The sequence below is a fragment of the Plectropomus leopardus genome, chromosome 8, assembly GCF_008729295.1.
Source record: "Plectropomus leopardus isolate mb chromosome 8, YSFRI_Pleo_2.0, whole genome shotgun sequence".
In the NCBI taxonomy this organism is placed as follows: domain Eukaryota; kingdom Metazoa; phylum Chordata; class Actinopteri; order Perciformes; family Serranidae; genus Plectropomus; species Plectropomus leopardus.
Window position 1 is genome coordinate 18,947,651 of NC_056470.1, and position 19,553 is coordinate 18,967,203.

The following is a 19,553-nucleotide window of genomic DNA, read 5'->3' on the forward strand; positions in this document are numbered from 1 at the left end:
GTGTGCTGGGTTTAGGCAAAAGGAGTAAGATTGATAAAGACTAGGGTAACAATGTCAGGGTAAGCCAAAGTTCGGACACTTGTGCCCCTTGCAAATATATCACACATAAATATAGCATTAGTCTTGGTAAAGTATACATCCATAAATTATTTCTAACAGAACTGCAAAACATAGACACAACCAACATTCACACACACCCTACATTTACCTTTTTGCCTTGCCAAAGGAACAAAACATTTGCACAAGGGAAATTATTGTTTACTGCAAATACATTCAAACAGAAGGGGAGATGGTGAGTGACTCAGGGAGAGAGAGAGAGGGAGAGATGAGGAGGGAGGAACAAAAGGATGAAAGGATGAAGGACACAAGTTAGGAGACTATCATTGCTTGGAGGTTTGGAAACTCTTATCTTGGCAGCCAACAAGAAAACAATGTCAAAAACAGTGATTAGCCAAGTTCTGGTAATGCGGTCTACATCGTCACTGTCCAGTGATTAACTACCGTGTATGTGTTTGTATATTTGGATGGTTGCAAATAGATGGCATCTGTTGAGTGAAGAGTACTGTAATCCAAACCAAAGCAGTACAAAGCTTTTACAGCCTCCTCAGGTCTGACAAATGTCTGCCTGATGCGCACAAAAACATAGAAATAAGGCAATAAACCTTTTAATAAAAACAGTTATAAAATTTTCTGATTAAAAAAAGTAAAAAGTAATCCCAATAAAAACAGTCTAATAAAAACACAACAAAACCAAGGATTCTGTATTATTATTAGTCATCAATATGATTTAATAATGTTTTACTCTGGGTTATAATGCAAACAATGACGAATAAACACCCCCAAACACACAAAATCTCTTGTTGTACGTCTCTCTCTCTTTGTCCAAAAGCTGGCAGGTGCTTGCATCGAAGTGGTGAGCAGGGATGCATATGATTAAAGCACTTTGTATTCCGAGCACCGAGTACGACGGAAACTTCCACAACAGACAAACAAACTCTCTTTCTCCACCAGGGAAACTGTGTTTTGTAAGTAAGCTTGTACTCGTGTGTGTAAGTGTGTGAATAAATAACTGCAGGAAGCTAGTGATGCAAAAGCAAACGTGTGAGACTAGGATACCAGATGAAGAGCAACTTAACAACCCATTTTAGCTTGAACATGGCATGTTGACATTAAAGTAAACAGGAAGTGGGTGTGCCCAGAACACTTTGCTCAACTCTGTAAACTACTACTACTCTCATTTGCACACTATTGTTCTTTCTGCACCTCTAAGAGTTGATTTTTGTCTCATATTTTTTTAATGGGGATCTTTAGTCCACATTAAAGTGAGCATGATACTGCCTTGTACTTTTTTTTGTTTTGTTTTAAGTGCTGCAATACTCTTCGTTTTGTTTTCAGGGTTTGTTTGGGTTTTTTAAAAAAAAAAAAAAAAAAAAGGGTTTTGTTTTTATTTATTCAGTGTAGTGGTGACAGATGTTAATGTAACTGAGAAGACAAGTATCATCAAGACATCCCGAAGTGTCTTCAAAGTCCTCACTGTCATCAGATTCTTTTTGTATCATGAAAACAATTTTCTATTGAAATTTTCAGTTTACACGCATAAAAAGATCTCCATCGCAAATTCTGGGGCTGAATTTTAGTCCCAGTGCATCTCGGGTGTTGAGTCAGTCTTTAAATGCCTTTCATGGTGATTGATTTACTTTTCTAGTAAGCCCGGAAGGTGTAGTGAAGAAAAATAAGGATTCTTGTGTAATACTTGTGAGCAGATATGTGAATGATGTAAGTGAAACAAACCAAACTTTCCAGGTTTGTGTGAGAGTCTGTGCAGATTAGCTCAGTGCAGACGAGATTATACACGCAGCTGGTTGAATCCCAGTATGTGCTGATGTGTTTTGTTTTTTTGTTGTTTTTTTTTGCTGCACACATATTTGGGCATATATCCGCGTGCATGTGTGTGTGTCTGTGTGTTAGTATGTTTGTTAAGCTCTGGCTTGAGTTCTGAGCTGGGTGTGTGAGTCATCTGACTATGCAGCCATGCATTTCTAGAGCTGGGAGAAGCTGCAAAGCCAGACAGGCTGAGCCAAGGCTTTCTCTGGTTAGAGGGCATCTCACACGCACGCGTGTGCGCACACACACACACACACACACACACACACACACACACACACACACACACACACACAGAATCATACACATGTACGCTTTATTGTCACTTTTTGTCTTTTCTCCCATTCATCGCTGTTCCTATATCCTCTCCTCCCTCCCTCCCTCTTCCTCCTGTCCGCACCTATGCTCTGCTTGTAGTAAATAATTAGGAGATGAAGCAGAGACGCGGCCTGCTTCCTCTCCAGCTCATTTAGACACACAGCAGTGTTTGTGATGATGCAGTGCCACTTCATTTTGGCTGGTTGTTTGCTCTGTCTGCCGCAGAAATGAGTGGGTGTGCAATATAGAAATGGATTCAGAACAGAGCAGGAAAAGAGAGAGAGAATGAGAGAGGGGAGGAGGATGAAGTGTGTCTGTGTGTGTGTGTGTGTGTGTGTGAGTGTGTGTGTGTGTGTGTGTGTGGGTGGGTGTGGGTGTGTGTGTGACTGCTTAGGAACACGGGGTTCTGATCAATAGCATCTAAACAGCTTGACTCTCCATCAGTATCAAACTCAGCAGCCGATGGTGACTCATGTGCACACACAAACATCTGCACAAACTCACAAACAACAGCCACTTTTAGGCATTGATAAACCAAAACCTGCATGGTGCAAGTTAAAGAGTTTGGGGATTCCAAAAAACTGATTGCACATTGCTTGAAAACAATTTTGTTAACTCTTTACATATGTTTGCATGTTGCTCCCATGCATACACGCAGAGAAAATGTCTCCAGCAGCCCCTTCAGGTACTGTAGGCATCAGATCTCCTCTGATCCTATCCGGCGATATTAATAGCGGCGAGAAAGCAGCATTTGCTCCTCTAACCCTGGATGATGTAGCTTTCATTAACCGAAAACATAGGGGCACGAGAGAAAGGAAGAGCGAGAGGAGAAATAGATAGAGTTGGAGAAAGAGTGGTGGTCTCCGATGAGTTCTGCAGTCTGTTCCATCCCTTTAATTAGTCCCATTGGAATGCCCTCCCCGCTTCGTGCGGCTGATCAGCTTCCCCTCTATATCTCCAGACTGTATTTGTGTGCATGTTCGTGGGCGTGTGTGTGTTTGCATCCATCTTAGCTAAAGCCGGACAGACATCTCACGGGCATATGAGCTCTGGTTGATCTCCCAATGGTCGATGAGAAAAATGTAGTGAAAATACATTAATATTCAAGGAGTTTCCATTCCCTGAGATATGCGCCATTTGGAAAATGGGATGCCTGTACTCTCTACATCAGTTACTGTAGCAATTAACATGAAGTGATTTTGCTGACAGAAGATATATAGTGTCGCCGCATACTTCTCATCCAGAAAAATGGAATCTGTTGAGTTTCATATTGTTATAATTTGCCAGTGAGAGTAAATTGTTATGAGACAGCAGGTTGTGCCGCTAGAGTATAAACCACTTTAAGGGTGCTTTCATGTTGTATTTGATTGGTTAAAACAAACTGTGGTGCATTTGTTGATTTTGTTAGGTTCGTGTAGACTGGCGGGAGAGCAAACGTCAACCACAGTGTTTTTTTAAATGAGATATGTGATTTTTCAAAAGCTAATCTGTTAAATCCAGCTGCTGATTGCAATCAGTTTAAGAAATATACTGTACATTTACACAGTTGGTAACCATGGTAACACTTATGCACATCAGTGTCATTAACTGCAGGGATTTTCCCTGTTCAATCAGGCAGTGAAATGCAGTTAAAACAGCAGCATGTTTGATGTGAGAGTGTGAGATATTTCACAGTAATATACCCTTTCAGTTTAGTTAGTTGGTTTAGTTCATTTTTTGCAAGTTGCTGCAAGTTTGTCTTTTGTGTCTGTAGCAGTAAGACAGACATCAAGTGCCCCCACAATGCTGTACAAGTCCCCTGTTTTTCATTCTGTCTCTTTCTGTGAGTCATCATTTATAACATGCAGTTGATTTGCAGTCTAGTAATACTAACAATGCTCAGAATTTAATTTGATTTTCTCATGGGGGGTTCTGATGATGCAGGATGAGTATCGTCAAAACTGTCCAATCAGTGAGTTACCAGTCTGCATGACATCACTACTCCTCTTTGGTCCTTTGTGAAAAGTCGGTGTGAACAAGAACTAAAAGAGGTATACAGAGCATGAATTTCAGTGTGGGGTTGTTGGTGTTGCACATAATTTCATCAATTCCTGCAAATCTAGGTCTCACAGCGTGCAGGTGGACTGGCCAGAATTTTGCAAATTTCACTAAATTTCACCAAAGGATCCATCCATCCATCCAGCGTGTTTTGACTCTGCCCCTGGCCTCTGACCAGTTGGACTTGCCTGGAACACAAACGGGAGGCGCCCTGGAGGCATCGTGGTCAGATGCCTGAACTATCTCAACCGGCCCCTTTCGATGCCTAGGGACAGCGGCTCTACTCCGAGCTTCTCCCGCATGTCGGAGTGCCTCACCCTATCTCTAAGGCTGAGCCCAGCCACCCTACACAGGAGACTCATTTCGGCTGCTTGTATCCACAATCTCATTCTTTTCGTCACTTCCCAAAGCTCATGACCATTGGCAAGGGTTGGGTCATAGATGGACCAGTAAATCAAAAACTTCACCTTCCAGCTCAGCTCGTTTTTCACCATAATGGTGAACGCAACACCTGCATCACTGCAGATGCCACGCCAAACCACTTATTCATCTCACGCTCCTTTTCACCCTTACTTGTGAACAAGAGCCTGAAATACATCAACTCCTTCGCTTGAGGCAGTAACTCCCCCCACCCAGAGGGGGCAATCCGCAGTTTTCTGGCGGAGAACCATGGCCTCAGATTTGAAGGTGCTGTCCATGAATATAATGAACAGAATCAATGACAACAGACAACACTGGCAAAGGCCAACACCCACTGGAAACGTGTTTGACTTAATGCCAGATATGAGGACACAACTCTCAGTTTGGTTATACTGGGACCAGATTGCTCGTAGCAACAACCCCAGTACCCCCCACAAGACTCACTGTGGGATGCGGTTATAAGCTTTCTCCAAGTTTACAAAGCACATGTAGACTTGATGGGCAAACTCGCACAATCACTCTAGCAGCCCTGCAAGCAATCAGTAACCTTAATCTTTTTAATACGCCATAATTTTCCTGTTGATACTATTTGCTTTCAATAATAATTAAATCTGAATCTGTGAAGTAACTAATGTTAGAAAATAAATGTAGTAGAGTAAAACATACAAAATTGGCTTCCAAAATGTAGTAGAGTGAGAATATACAGTACCAAAAAAATTAAATAAATTGTGCCTCGGTACATTGCTTAAGTAAATGCACTCAGTAACATTTTACCACTACTAAGTAGACTTTTCAACCAATTAGTGTTGAATCAGTTGATCCCGACAAGCTGTGTGTTTGTTTCTGTCTTTGTTCATGAGGTGTGCATGTCCAATCCCTCACACAGCTGTAACTACTATCCATGTGAATTAGGAACACTAGATATGTATCTCATTCATCCTGAGAATTTAACAAAGCGATGACTATCTCAGTCTCCTGTGGAGTGGTACCATGGCTAAGGTCATCAGGATACTCACAGCGGCATACTAAGCTATTCAAAGTAACACTATCAGAGAAAAAAGGAAGGTATTGTCTGATATCGTCAAGAGGCAGCAGAGAGGTGCGGAAAGGAGACAGGGATGATAAGAAGGAAAGATAAAAGGGAAGGAGGCGAGTGCATAGAAGGGAAGTGAAGAACCAAGGAGAACAGTACAAGGATGATGAGAGAGTGAAGGAGACAATAAAATCATGAATGAAAAGAGTATTTGAAAAACATATCAGCTAGTATCATGAGTCAGGAATAATTTGGGCTGCATATTTAAGTCTATCCCACAGAATCGAAATCAATGTGTGGCGGTAGCTGATGGTGGGGAGGGGTTGTGATGTCAGCTAGCTTTTTTTTTTTTAAAAAAACTTGCCTGCATTTTTTTCAATCATTCTGTGCCACCTTTCTAAATGTGGACGTTTTGCAGGTCTGTGAATGCAGCACATGTGAAACTCATTATGTGTTGTATTTTTTTCCCTCAACAGCAGTTTGAGTCAGTTGATCTGGTCAGAGTTGATTAGGTCATCAGATGAGAGGAGAAGCAGAGTGCAGTGAGTGAATGCAAACTATTAGACCCAGCACAATGAACAGTTACATTTTACTTTCACTTTGTCTGATGTTCTGCAGTGATAACAACACACTTGTGTGTGTGGGTGTGGTGCAATGAGTAACCCCACAGTTTATATATTTCAATAGTGCTATAAATCTATTTTTGGTGTCAGATGTTTTAATTGTGGCAGTGTGAAACCTGTGAGTGCGAAACCCTGCATTTGGTGATTTTATTTAATATTTTGACAGTACTTAATTTTTAAATTGTATTTGGAGTGATAAAGCATTAATTTTTTTTTTTGCTTTTTCCTGATCATCAGTTGATTATTTTATGTGCATGTACTGGAGCTGGAAAAAACCCAACCAGCTGGTTAGTCTGAACCAAGGGACATTACTCCACAGACTTGTGGTGATTTGTTTTTAGATTTACTTTAACAGCATGGCTCCAGGGATAGAAATGCCAGTGTGTCAGTCAGTCGGTTAGTCACACCACCACTTTAGTCCAGGTGCACATTTTCAGTCTCTCCTGGACAGCTCAGTGTTGCCCTCAGTTGTTCCCATTCAAAGTAGCAGAAATAGTGTCAAGAATGGAAAAAAAGCACTAGAGAGAGAAGTTTAAACCCTCATCCTTTTTCTCCTCCTCATAGTTCAGTCACTGCATGAGGTGGGAGCCAAACTCGGATGGTTGGTTTTGGAAAGTTTCAGAAATTATTGGACGCCGCCCTCCTGACCTGACATGGGAAAGGTGTGTGTGTGTGTTTGTTGGTTGTCAAGGGGTCAAGCACCAAAGAAGCCTGCTGACCACTTAAGTTCAGCCTCACAGAGTTGCTAGCATAACTGTAGACGCTTATGCCTCACTTCTACTGCATGGTTTGGCTCAACTCATCTCTACTGGACTCACTCTTTTTCTCAATTTTGTTTTGCGCTGCAGATATTACCCCTTCAGTATAGGCAAGATTCTTAGCTGTTGTCATAGAGACACCACCACCACTACCATGACATCATCTTCAGTGTAAAACAGCAAGCGTTGCTTTATCCAGGTCTTCATCAACCAAATAGAGCAATATCTGCGCTGTCACTGTTGACAGTAGCTTGGATATTTAAAATGTTAGGTTTGTGCTTGATGTCTTGTGTTGCTCAAGTGATGATTCTCTCTGACCAATCAGTGGTCTTAACTTCACCCTCTAGTATCGTCTCAGCGGGTTACAAGAAAGTACCAGGTACTCTCTAGAAATACAAAACGACTACAGTTTCAAAGTAAGACGCATGACTGGCTTTGCCTTACCACACAGTGGAAATGAGGCTCTGTAGTCTTGTCAGATAGATGATGTATCTATTTCTTTTAAATATTCTTTCAGAAAAAGTGAAATTCGTCCATCCGTTCATCCTTTGCAAGTCATCTGGTCATTGGTCCCAACTCAAACTGGGTGAGACAAATACTTGCATACACATTGTGCATACATAACTACTTGTGCTGCACAGAACAGTTTTTTAAGGCCAGAACATACATTACAAACATTATTTATTAAATTTTTCATTGTGTAAATATCTTGTGAAAGCACCAAAAGTCAACCCAACAATATTGTTCCAAAATCGTCATTGGTCAAAAATAGTTGATTTTTTCCATACTGTCCAGCCCTTGTGTCAGCTGTACTCTATTTCTGCAGTGGTACAATAAATTTGAAGTGGCTCAGTAATCACACAGCAGTGGCTGAATGTGAATGGAACACAATAGCATGATGATTTGTCAGAGCAAATCTGTGTGTTCTTGTGACTTAATGGAAGGGTTTGTTTTGTAGCCAGAGTTAGGACTGTGGCTCTCCAAACCTAATTGCAACCTCGGGAGGTTCCGGCTTGATTAGGCCTCTCCAATCCCGCCAGGAGCATATGTGTGTGTGTGTATGTGTGTGTGTGTGTGTGTATGTATACATGAGTGTGTGTTTCATGTGTCTTTCATTAATGAAATCCACAGTTTGGCCTTTGTAGACAAATTCACTCCATGTGACCTGTGGAGAAAGCCAGAGGCTCCAAATTAAGCCTCCAATTTAACAAGCATTGTGTGTGTGTGTGTGTGTGTGTGTATGTGTGTGTGTGTGTGCGTGTGCGTTGGGGGAAAAGGGGGGATAGATGGAAAGAAAAAGTAGAGAAAATGAGGATTTTGCCCCTCTCCTCAGCCTTTTATCAGTCTTTCACTAGTTAACTGTATTCTATGACTTCAGCAGAGTGCACGCCACAGACGTGACATTCCCATCTTTCAAATCAGCTTTTGCCTGCTGCTACATGTGTGTCCCCTACACATCCCTAAAGCTTGATTTGACCCAAGGGTGTCACACTCCATCTATCTCCCCCCTCTCCCTCTCTTTTGCTCTGTCTCTGTCTGCTGCTCGCTGTGCTAACCTGGAGAACTCGCTGCACCGCGAGGTAAAAATCCTGATGTCACTACAAATCCATCGTCCACACACGACACAGCCAGCCCTAAAACATCCCCAGGTCAAACACACAAAAAGACATGTGCGCGCGCACACACACACACACGGACACACACACACAGCTGCAGAGTGAGTCTGCTGACAGCGCAGATCCAGGTGGTAAACGCAGTTATGTTGTCTGAGCCTTTCTATCACCCACAAGTCCAACAGCATCAGACAATAAAAGAAAAAGAGAATTGCCAGCCCTCACCTACAGGCGCGAGCTCCACCATAGCTATAAGCTGGCTTAACACTGCAAAAATAACATCAAAGTCCCTCTCTCTATAGAATACACAACACACCACTTTCATTTTTTATCTATCACATTTTGACTACACTTCAATTTTCTGCAAGGTTCCTGGGCAATAACAGAAAAAAGCACTTTGAACTAAATAAACAAATGCAAAGCAGGGATCTCTTGAAGCATTGGAATTTAGGAAATATATTAAAGCGAAATGCAAATGGCCTCCACTGTGCGGTCCCGTACATACGGAGAGAGGATAGCGTCAGGCATGGGAGAGCACGGACGTGAAAATAATCCAGAGGGGAAGAAATGGCTTCTTAAATTCAATTTCAATCCATTTTTTTGGCTTTTGTAGCCTCTTGGCTGGGATTATCTAACTGCTAGCAAAGTGGAAATCCATCCCGCGCTATAAGCCTTTGTTGACAAATGTAGTGGTTGTTCTGCCGAGTAAGAACAACAGTTAAAAGTAAAACGCTTTTTCTGACGATGTTGCTGAACAAGCAACGTTAGGAAGTGAGGCAGTTCAGTAAGAATCTCATCACAGAGTATAAAACAATAAGGAAATATTTAGCCTCAGATGCTTTAGGAGAAGTACCTGCACTGTGAGGGGAAAAGTGTGCAATGTCCCTTGTTTCTGGACTCACTGATAGACAAAGAATGCAGGTTCTGCTTTTCCAGTGCACTTTAATAGGAGTCTGATTTCATCCGTCCATCTCCCAGACAGACAGGTGAAAGTGACCGGCGGTAAAAGCACTTTCTCTCTCTCTCCCACTCCTCTCTCTTTCTCTCTCTGTTCTCCTCTCTTTCTCTCTCTGTTCTCCTCTCTCTCACTGCTCCTCTCAACTTAATTTTTCATCACACTGTGGTTTTCAGAGGACTGGTGCGTTTTCTCCTCTTCACCGCCCTCAGCTGGTATATTTAGATTGTGTCTCTCCTCCCCACCCATTTCTCTCTCTCTCTCTCTCTCTCACTCGTTCCCTCTTTTCTACTCATGACTTTCTTCATCATTGACATGAATGCTTTGCCGGCCACTTCCCCAACTTGTGTGTTTATATTAAAATAATGAATAGTTAATGAATTAATATTATTTACAAATTTAAAAAATAATCAGCAATTTCTTTAAATTTTTTCCAAGCTAAAACATTCTCTGGTTCTCGCTGTGATGATTTGCAGTTTTTGTCTGTTTAATGTCATTTTAAATTTTGAATTTATGTTAAAATGTTGCCTTGGGGTCTTGAAAAGTGTGTACATGTATAAAAACAAATCTCTTTGAACTGACTGAATTGTCACTGTCACTGAACAAATCAGTAGCTTACAGCAGTGGAGCTCCTCGCTTGTGACTGAGAGCGCTGCTGTCAGCTCAGCTGTGGTGCAGAGTATGTAATTTATTGTTAAAAGCTTATTAAAAGACCCCAAAAGCCACATAAACAGTAAACGTGTGATAAAGGCTGTTGAACTATTAACCTAACAGTGAGCATAGAGCTTTTGCATGCTTGCTTTGTACAGAACTGAATGTGAAAGCTTGGACTGAACATACTGAGTTTTAGTGTCACAGCACTATGAACCATGAAGCATTCACTCACTATCATATATACTGAGGTACTGGGTATATTTTGCAGTCAACCAAGCAATATTACACTGCAGATGAATCAATGATTAATCAGTGAATTAAAATAATCATTGGTTGTAACCCTAATTTATAAACAGACAGTGTGATGCATTTAAACCTTTTTGCTTGGTTTACTCTGGTTACAGTGTTGTTATAGCATTGTCAAGACATGTATGAGCTTGGCATGCCACATATTGATATTTAAGCAAGCGGCAACCTCAAGGGCTAAAAAATGAAGCCAATGTGAAGGAGCCATAAGCTGCAGTTCCCTTAGATTTTCTCAACTGGCCATTTGAGGCTGACTCCAAAAGCGAGTAAATCCTCATAGACTCCCATGTTAAAATGCCCAACTTTACAGCATAAAGAAACATGTTTACAGCCTAGTACAAAAAACTGGTTTGGTCTCTAATTTCCCTGTATGAAAACTGCAGGGCTGGTGAATTTTTATATAACTCGCTTGTTTAAAGGTTTAGACTATGTATAGACTCATACAGAAGTAACTCCTCTCAATCATCACTTATGGCCCACTGGAAGTATGTGACAGTGTTGTTTTACTGCAGAGACTCTCTCTGTATTTTCTGATTTTCATTTAAATTGCTGTGTTCAGGACATTTATGGGCGTGTATCCCCATAGTACTCCAATAAGGTCAGGCCTTTATGAAAAGGTGCGACCAGGTACAAGATTGTGAGCAGCAAGCATCCAAGAGACACAGTGGAGAAAAAGGACGATCAAGCAAGGTAAAATACCCAACGAGAGTGAATCTGGGTTTGGCTTTTGCTTTGACTTTCACTGGCGAGTGTGTTTACAGACAGTAACTGACAATCCTGCATAGTATACGTTTAAATTTCATTAAGGCTTAGAGTTTTGCATAATTAGGGGCGTGGCCACTTTGAGTGTCAGACCATCTGCAAATAGCGTCCTCGGCTTCTTGAACAGATTCACTCCTTGCTCCTCCACAGCTCCGTCCTCTTGCTCAAATATGGTTATGTCTGTTTCCAAAAATCCATTATGTCTATGGTAAAAATGCGGAACTGTGCCATTAAACCATAGTCCCCAAACATCTCGGTCACTACGTCCATTTTCCATACAGTCTATGTATCTAAGTTAAAATATAAGTTAGGCTACTCAGAAATTACATCATTTGACATGAGTCATTGTGTTGACAGTCTGGTTAACTTTTTTTTTTTAATGAAAAGCTGTACACATTCTGAAAGTAGATGTGTTTATTGCCTTTCTTCTTTTCAGTTTCTTATTTCCATAAGTGATCATGCTTTTGATCATGCTTGTTGAGTGATGTACACAGGAAGTATGATGTTGCCAGTGAATCAGCAAATTATTCCTATTTGCATTTCCATTTCAATGAGTTATGATTCTGACAAGAAGTAATATGATTTTCTAATGAAAACGCTGTCAAGAGTTAAACACACACACACACACACACACACACACACACACACAGCCATCTTACAGGGAACCTCTCATGTTACTCACTGGAGACTACACACTGAAGTGGCCTATAAGAACCACACACACACACACACACACACACACACACACACACACACACAAACACACACTAAGAGGTCGTCCCAGCAGGACAGCACTCTCAGACAGTCTGAAACCAACACCTGCCACTGGAGAATACACACACACACACACACGTAAAAGCACATAGTGGGCACTCAGTCTGGCAGGTTTGCACGCAATATTTTGTCTAAAATCAGTCATGTTGGGTTTGAAGACAAGCTGCTGCAGTTTGGGATCCTCAAGAATGTTCAATCTGAGCATGAAAAACTTCATCCAGAACTGGATTCATCCATGTGTGTCAGTGGAGGACTGCCAACACTGCTGGTTAGAAAATAATGTGGTTTGAGAGAGAGAAAGTGACGGAGCAGGGTGAAAGTATATTAGAGGAGTCAACAATGCTCACTCCCTGTTGTTGTTTTTTTCCATCTCAGAGAAAATGATGATGATCAGTGATGTGAGTAGATCAGAGGCAGGGGGTAAAGTGTCCAAGCTGCCCTTAGAAACTTCGGCCTCAATGAATACTTAAAAAGAGGAAAGAGGTTAGAAGGTGATGAAAGGGCATCGGTGCATCTTCTTTCCCTTTTTTTCTTTCCTTTGTCTCTCCTTCTCCAACATATTAACATACAGGGCAGGAGATTTTTAAAGAACAATGTGGAGATCACAACGGGGTGTCACACTGATGGCTTCAGTCCTCTCTGGTCTCATTCTGTAACTCTCCTAAACTCCCCCGGTTCAGACCTATTTCTCTGCCCTAAATGCATAATTTTGTAAATGAAGCATCTGCTTGGGTGGTCCCAGTAGGCCCATGGCTGAGTCTGACACACACATACACAAAGCCACACACACCATCACTCAAAAATAGTTTTGCTTACGGTCCCCAAAAGCATGTTGCACCTAGGATCTTTAAGGGAATTGACGGCTACGTTTCCAGTGTGAACAAGTTTGTTAAATGTTAAGTAATAACAAGAAGCAGTGGGGTGTGCAAAAAAATGTTCTAAAATATGAGAACAGATGCTGATTACTGCAGAGGCGATGAATCATGACACTAAAAAGGTGGGTTGCTGTGTCAACCGAAACGAAGTCTGTATTTAGGTTTTCCTAAATTAGGACAGGCCTTTATCAAGAGAGCATTTGTTCTGTGCGAGTGTGTTACTGGAGCCGCACAGATAAAACAATACACTGGAAGCTCTCAGACAAATAATAAGCTGGAAGTGCTGCAGAGAAAAGCCAAGAAGGAGGTGTCAATATTAATCTGCACAAAATCATTGTTAGAATGACGTCAGTCAGCCATAATAATTTACCTCTTGATGTATTGACACAACAGAATTACAGTGAAAATATATCAACACAAAACTGGCTCTGGGGAGGTAAAAAGCACAATAAAAGGGCGGGTCCATTTGCCTTCTTCTCTGCGTTTTTCAAACTCGACCGTTGCCAAAAAGCAGTGTCGTAGGTTACAGTGCTGATAACCTCCCCTCCCTAAACCCCCCACACCCGCCATTTGCTAACGGTATCAACATGAATGTGTTAGATATGGAAAGTGTTAGATATGAGGGCTTGAGCTTGGAGGTGGAATATTGTGCTATTTTATCATTATTAAACCTTTATTTAACCATGTGAAGACACAATGAGATTAAATATTTGACTGAATTTTTACTGTACAAAGACATTGATAGCATGTATGGATGACTGAATGGGCCCTGGGGCCCAAAGTGTCTGCCACCCCCCCTGGTCTTCACCAGCAAAATGTCACCCAAATCAACATGTGCCAACCAGACAAAGCATCAAAATGACCTCAAAGAGACACAAAAGAGCCGCCCACTAAAAAAGAACTGCTAAAAAACAGAAGAGCTACAGAGAGATGCAAAGTGATGTCGAAGAAATGCAAAGCAAGTACAAAGAGAAACCAAATGACTATAAATAGACTCAAAATAACTACAAAATGCTCAAACTGACTACAAAGAGATGCAAAGTAACTACAAAGAGATGTAAAGTAACTACAAAGAGACACAAAATGACTACAAATGCACAGCAAATACAAGAGAGAGACAAGCAGCTACTAAGTATTTGTACTAATGCAACTGATATGACATCACCATTAAGCTCTCATTAGCCCTATGCATGCATTGCAAATACCAGCCAACAGGCTGGGTTCACACATTCATCATTGTAGCTTTCCTTAGCTGCAGCTTTCCTGCAGCGCATATTTGCAAAAGAGTCATGCAGATGGTCAATTGCACAACGCATAGCTAGCCACACACAGAAACACACACACATTGTCAAACAATATGCATATTTGGTCAAGATAGTCATATCTGGAGTGACTTTCGACAAAACAGTTATATCTAAATGAGTCAATGAAAGGTGAATGGGTGAACTTGTTTCTGATGTATTTTCTGGGCTAAAACTAAACCAATGTCCAGTGTACTGCATAACTTTGGATTTGGCGATCCATTTATTCACAGCTCTGTATACACATGCTCACTGTAATGTTCCACTACAAGTTGGAGGCAAGAGTAAAGTTCTTGCATAAATCAGTTTATAAAACCACTCAAAACAGTGCAGAGAAAACTTAGAGATGTGTCATAATGTCTCAGACTGCGCTCTCACTCAACAGCCTTGGTAACAATAAAAACAAAGGAGATTCTGTCACCAGCAGGCCAGACCTGCCCCCTCCTTCTGCACCACCAACCACTGGCAGGCATGTACCATGCATTCCTGTTATTGGCAGAGAGATAGGTGATGATAAACTGGCTCGGCTAATTCAGAACACCAAGCTGTACAAAATCATTAAAGAATTTAAGCAAAATGTGTAAAGGATTACGGTGGCAACCACCACTGGTGGGCACCTCATAAATTCAGCTCAGAAATTGCACAATAACAGTCTAACTAACTGATCAGAGGACGCGGTAGACCAGCAACACCTTGTGTACTGCGAGGTGCCAAACCCAAATTTATTGGGGTTGGCATTTCACCTGGCAATATTTGTGTTTTTTCAGCCGGTTGTCCCTTTGATACCTGCTGCTTACAGTCTGGCACCTAGTTGCCACTTTTTTTATAAAGCAGAGTGCTGTGGAGGCACATGCTCATAGGCATCCTGAACACTGAAAAAAAGAGAAAATACGGGAAGAAGGCTGTGTCCCTTCAGAAAAATTCACTGCCACACACGTCTAATAGTTTGGAATAAGTGCTGATTGAGTGGGATTTCCTTTTTTTGAGTCTTCACATTGTTTGGTTGTTTTGGCGTTTTTTTAAAGGAAAAAAATGTTTAATTTTTAACTGTGAGCTCAAACTTCAAAATAACAAAAGGATTTCAAAATTACCTAAACTAAAACTAACTGTGGCTGGCTAGCTTCTCAGTTCAGCAATAAAATAAGTATTTTAGGGTGTTAAATGCTTGTTAGTGTGTGTGTCTTTGTGTGTGCACAATACATGTATTTATTATAATTAAGCCTTACTGGAACGCTCGCCACATTTTTGACAAAAAAAAACAAAGATAACAAAGCAGAGAGATTGGTGCTTTACACAAAGTTCACTCCTTTCTTTTGTTTGTCACTCCTACTTGGATCACTCCTCATCGCTTTCATATTTCCCCTCACAGCCTGGTGCACATAACTTATGCATGCTGTTTTCATACAGGTAGCCATGATGTGGTGTGTGCCTGTGAGTATGTTCATTGTGTGTGTGTGTGTGTGTGTGTGTGTGTGTGTGTGTGTGTGTGTGTTTGGGGGGGGGGTCTTGCGTTTGCAACCGGCAGCCATAGATAGCAGCAGAGCAGTAATGGTGTATAACTCATCCTAATGATGCAGCAGTGAAGCAGCAGGTAAGGTCAACACAAGAGACTGTGGTAGAGGGTGAACTGACTGGACAGACAGACGGACAGACACACGCACACACACACACACACACACACACACACACACACACACACCGAGACTCATGAATGAATCAATCCCCACCAAACACACCTGCAGGCTCATAAACATGTATCCTGCCAATCTCTATATCACTCGCTATCCACTTTCTCCAATATATGCCTGCAACCAATTATTTTTTTGCCTGTCCTTTTCTGCTCTCCTTCATTGCTGTCTCCTCTCTTCTCTCTACCCTTCATACCTGCTCTTCTCCTCTCTCCCTCTCTCTGTCTCATGGTGATATTGTTGGAGGTCAGTTGACACCCTGAGGAAGAGGGTTGATGAATAGATCCATGATCACTGGCTGTAATTACAGTGTCAAATGAACTGTTAGCTGTCCAGTATGTGCAGGTTCAGTGTGACTGTGTGCATATGTGTGTGTGTGTGTGTGTGAGTGTGTATGCATGCATGCATGTGTATCTGTGTGTTTGTGTGTGTGTGTGTGTGTGTGTGTGTGTGTGTTCTTTCCTAATGCGCTAGTCAGCCCCCCACAGATGCAGTTGCCATATCAGCATACACAACAACAGATGGGCTCCGGTTACACACACACACACACACACACACACACACACACACGCAAATCCACACACAGGCATGCAAAACCATATCCTCACATATCATTTATCATAGTCTGCAATAACAAAAAATAAAAGTAGCATGTCCAATTATAATATTTATAACTGTATGTGTTTGAGTTAGTGACTGCGTAGCACGGTGCTTTTGTCTTCATCCTAATGATGCCTTTTCTGCACAGGCTCATGTGGGAACAGACAGGTTAGTATCTAAACACTTAACCACAATACATCCTGTCAGAGCAGATTCATCTCAGCAGGACCCTCTTTACACCGCCAGTACATCTGGCAGATGTGCAGATTTGGCACACTCAATCACACGCATGCATGTGCACGCACACGCACACACACACACACACACACACACACCACCAAAACTCCAGCCACAAGTTATTGCCAACAGATCAGGGTGAGCTATTGACTTCTACGCACATCCAAACAGCAGACATGATAATGGAGAGCTGAAGCCACTGGGGCAGGCAGATCAGCAGCTGGGCTGGCAAGAATCACAGGCAGACAGACGGACAAACAGACAGTTTAGTTTTTTCTGGTGGGGGAATTTCTGTCTCCTTTTGTTTATGTTTCACTCACAGAAAGGAAAGAGGCAGAAAAGAAGCTCTTGAAACTGGTCCAATCTACTCTTGAGTATTGTCAAATTAGAATTTATTTACAAAAGTCAAAGCTTATAGGATCTCAGGCTAATCTAAGGATTATATCCACTAACAGAGTCTTTCTTAAACCCACAGTTGCTTAAATTTTTTTGGGCCACTTGCGGAGTAGAAACAAGATGCGGAAACAGCAACAACATGGCATCAACTTCTTTTCACTTTTTAAGTTGATTTGGTAAATCTTTTAGCAAACAGTTGCTTATTTACACATCCAGCAGTTATAGAGCATTCTGTTGGAGTTCTGTTTCTTTCTACATAATGAATCTAAGTCCAAGATTCACTCTCTTTTAGTCTGTCTTTTGGTCTTTAACAACTTCTGAAGGTTCGTCAGATGTTAAATGGTCTATGCTCACCAGCTAGTTAATTCCTATAAAAAGATATCTGTGTATGTATGCAGAACCTGTAGGCAATGGGACAAGATTTTGGTACTGGAGGCATTTTGATTTGTGTTCATAGTCTAGCAGGTATACAGTGGGATTTTAGAGCTTTTAACTAAAAGAAACACCTGCCTTTACATTTACCTGCTTAACTGCATCTACACCCAGCTGGAGAAGCTGATGAGCACTGTTAGGGTCATGCTTTTTGACTCCTCCAGTGCTTTCTACAGCATCTAGTCAACTCTACCAGGTGACAGGCTGACAGCGATGCAGGTCGATGGCCCACTTGTGTCCTGAATCGTCAGCTACCTGACTGGCACACTTGCATCACAGAGTGGTGAGCAACACTGGGGTCATATGGCAGACAGTCTTGCATGCCTTCCTCTTCACCCTCTAACCCACTGGCTTGACCTACCACACAGAGTTCGACCATCTTCAGTTTTCTTATGACTCTGTGATAGTTGGATGTATCAGTGATGGCGATGAGGCTGAGTGAAGGGCTGTGGTGGGAGACTTTGTCACATGGTGCGCGCAGAACCTACAGCTCAAGTAACAAAGACAAAAGAGCTGGTTGTGATTTGAGGAGGGCAAAGCAATCAGTGACCCCTGTTTCCACCCAGGGGGTCAGTGTGGACATTGTAGAGTGCTACAAGTACCTGGGAGTGTACACTGTCAATAAAGTGGACAGGGCTAAGAACAATGAAACCCTCTACAAGAACTTCCAGAGCCATCTCTATTTTCCAAGGAGGCTGAGGTCCCTCAACATCTACCAGACAATGCCGAGGATGTTTTATAGGTCTGCGGTCGCCTGTTCCGTTTGTTGTTGTGTGCTGGGGCAGCAGGTCGATGGTAGCAGACATCAGCAGACTGAACAAACTGATCTGCAAAGCCAGTAATGTTGTGGGGGTGCAGCTGGATTCCCTGATAGCAGTGTCAAAGAGGAGGATGCTATATGGGTTTCATCATGTCATCTTGGACACTTTCTCCCACCCACTCCCTGATGCGCTGGTCAAACAGAGGAGCACATACAGTACAAGACTTATTCCTCTGAGATGCACCACAGGAAGTCATTCTTGCCTGTGGATATCAAACTTTTCAACTCCCGAGTCTCACTCAGAGGCAGCTAAGTGGCCCTTGGACTTATTTCACCCATCAGCAGCTATAACCCCGAAATTCATTTATTATTTACATTTTCTGTGCAACACTGACTAAACAGTACAATAATTAATACTTCACCTGCTGCAATATTCTTATTTAAGTCTTGTATCATTCTTAAATTTATATGTATAACACTTTAAGACATGAGGCACATATTTGTAGATTTTTACATACTTCTCATCTTTCTTTCCTTATGATAGCTTGTTTTTATATTTGACATCATTCATCTGTGCACTTTCCAGATGGAGGGAAGGCAACTGGAAAAAAAAAAACAACACTAGACAAATGCGTATGATTTTTGCTATTAAAGGCTGTCCCAATCGATCAGATTAGGAAAAAAGCAAGGGACACTTTACATCCTGACAATAGTAGGAAGTAAAGGGAAGAATTTAAAAAAAATAAATACATTTCAGTCACTAAGACACAGTGGCAAATTTGGATCAAAAAACTTCAGTCTGGAGGAGTTGAGTCAAATAATTTCAAACATTAACTGCAGGTTCATCCAACCCTTTTATGTAGTCTCTTCCTCTACATGCAATTCATGCAGTATATGGATCAATTATTTCCCGCCCTTCATCTTAATTTTGTACACCATAATAGTCACTTGATTGCAGTAAACTACTCTGCACTTTATGGAACAGCAACTGTAACATATCCCAATATCCCTCCAAAGACAATTAAAGTATTTCCGATTCTCTGATTTCTCATTTCAGCTGCAGCTGAAAATGACACTGAGAGCAGTGACAGTGAAACAAAGAGTAAATACTTCAACAATTAGCTGAA